Source organism: Penaeus chinensis, chromosome 29 (assembly GCF_019202785.1).
Source record: "Penaeus chinensis breed Huanghai No. 1 chromosome 29, ASM1920278v2, whole genome shotgun sequence".
NCBI classification, from domain to species: domain Eukaryota; kingdom Metazoa; phylum Arthropoda; class Malacostraca; order Decapoda; family Penaeidae; genus Penaeus; species Penaeus chinensis.
In genome coordinates, this window is record NC_061847.1 from 10,036,268 (window position 1) to 10,038,767 (window position 2,500).

The following is a 2,500-nucleotide window of genomic DNA, read 5'->3' on the forward strand; positions in this document are numbered from 1 at the left end:
TTTAAACACAAAATAGATCTCGCAATTATTGGAGGACTCCTGTAGTCAAAATATAATCAATATTGTTTTTACCGATAACATAAAAAAATGCCTTGCTTTGCACATTGGTATTGCCATCAAGATTAATCTAGGCTGTGTTTTTATAATATGCATCCTGTATTGGCGGTGTTCACTCAAAGTTCACCTAAAATGCCCTACATTTTTATCTATAACTGCCACGCCTTTTGACCTTTTCGAAATCCAGTGCCGACTGAACATTTCCCCGTTCTGTTCAACCCTGCGTCCATGACACTTTTTCTCGTGTGATTTAAATTACTCCTTTTCCCCATCCCTTCCCTTTTCTTCTCTCCGCCTTTCTCTATTCCTACGTAACCACCACAGAATTATCTTCTAGATCAACCATGAACAACATTTCCCAGAAGTTCTTGCTTGAAACCGCCAAGAAGAAAAAAAAAAAGGAAACCAAACAACCGCCAAGGTGATGAACCTCATTTGCATGAGCTTTTAGCCGCGAGTTCATGTGAAATTTCCTCCTCTCCCCTTGCCACCCCCCACCGTTCTCCTGCCCATACCCATCCCCCACCCTCCCGCTCCCCACCCTCCAACAGTAAACATACCGCTCCTCCAAGACCGCTGGTGTCCTTCAAGCCTCCTCGATCCGTGTTTAGTCTTCCAACCTGCGCCGAATCTAAACTTCCCCCACTACCTGTGCTGTGATTCAGCTCCCCGAAGCCCCTCTTTTTCTTTACTTTCATTCTATTGTTTTTTGTCTACAACACCGTTCTCTCTATATGATAACCCCTCCATCTGGTGAGCAAACATTTAACTAATCCCCCTTTACAATATTCAATCTCGTTATCAACAGCATGACCCGAGCCTTTCCCTCTCTACCTGCACGCCGTCCTTCAACCCTTTCCCCTCATTACCTGTGAGATGGCCGGCTATATTCTCTTCGAAGCATGCTATTCAATAAATACTGTATGCCATAATGGATACGTTCCAACAATGTAGCGATTTTTTTCCTTCACTTTTGTTGTTAATACTGTTACCCTTAATGCATCTACTTTCATTCCCTCCACTAGCTTCGTATACATTGTCCCTGAAGTAAAAACCGTAAAATTCTTTAAAGGTTATTTGTCAAATAAAGGACGAGAATTAAACACAAAAAATACGAGGGAAGAGTGGGATGACGTACCCTTTACAGGATGCGAAAGGAAAATAAATATCAACAAAAAATGAAAGACGTGGCAGATTGCTACAGGACGGAAATTGTATAATCTTAAATGGGCACCGATAACAAGCAAAATGAGTAACTAAATCATACAAGAAACCAGCAACACATAAAACAGAACATAAATATGTTCAATTTCCATTCCCATACAAACTTGATTTATTTCATTCTTTAACCAGTTCCCAGCAGCGTGATTGCCCCCCTGCCAGCTATCCGCCCGCATGGCCGCGCATACATCACGCCCGTCAAGTCAAAACGCCTACACGCCCATCCATGCATCACGATGTACAAACACACACGCACGCGGTTGATGTACTAAACATTACATTCGCATGCACAAGACGAACTCCTGTCCACCCTACGCTGATGCTAGTGCATGGCGTGTTGGTTACGCATCCCGTTCTTTATTACACATTCACACATCACTTTCTCTTTTTAGAGAATATCACGATGTCGAAATTTGAAGTCAAGGGTGTGAGATACATCCATATTCATCTACCATTCATTTGACGAGTTTTTTTGTTGTTATTTTTTCTTATTTTTCTTTTTGAGAGATATATCTTATCCCACCGAACGTGGTGTAAATACAATGTGCCCTTCTAGGATACTATATTTTCCTTTCGTGACGATACAACTCTTCCTACTAATCACCGACCCGGCCTGCTACCCCCATTTCTCCAACCCCCCTTCCCTTTCCCCCTCTTTCCCAACCATATGCGCACCATCCCATCCATCGCCCTCCCCCCACCCCTCCATCACCCATACCTTTTATCCGAGCCCATATCACAGGGGGCAAAATTATGACCCTTCTGATCTCAACCCTTATCAGCCACGCCCCCTTACCCCCTCCCCCTTCTCTCCCGCATATTTTTTCCCCTTTAACCCCCCTTTATCTCTTCAACCCCTACTTCATCTCCCTCCTCTCCCCCTCCCCTCTCCCTCTTCTCTCCCGCCGCGTGACGTGAACCAGACAGAGCCCTCCCCCTCGTCAAGTGTTGCATCCCTACATCTAATTATAGCCCTCTTCCTTCCCTCGATCATCTCCCCTCTCCGAAGGATGGTGGGCAAGAGGCCGGGAGGGGTAGGGATTGGAGCGAAGGGAAAGCGGATGGGGAAGGGGGTGGCGGGGAGGAAGGAAGGGGAGAGGGGAAGGGGCGGCGATGATCGAGAGTTGGAAGCACATGTTGTGTTACCCATCGTTTCTGAGAAGGCTGACAGCAATTCCCCATTACTTCAAAAAATATTGCTGTTTTCTGTGCTATTTGCTTA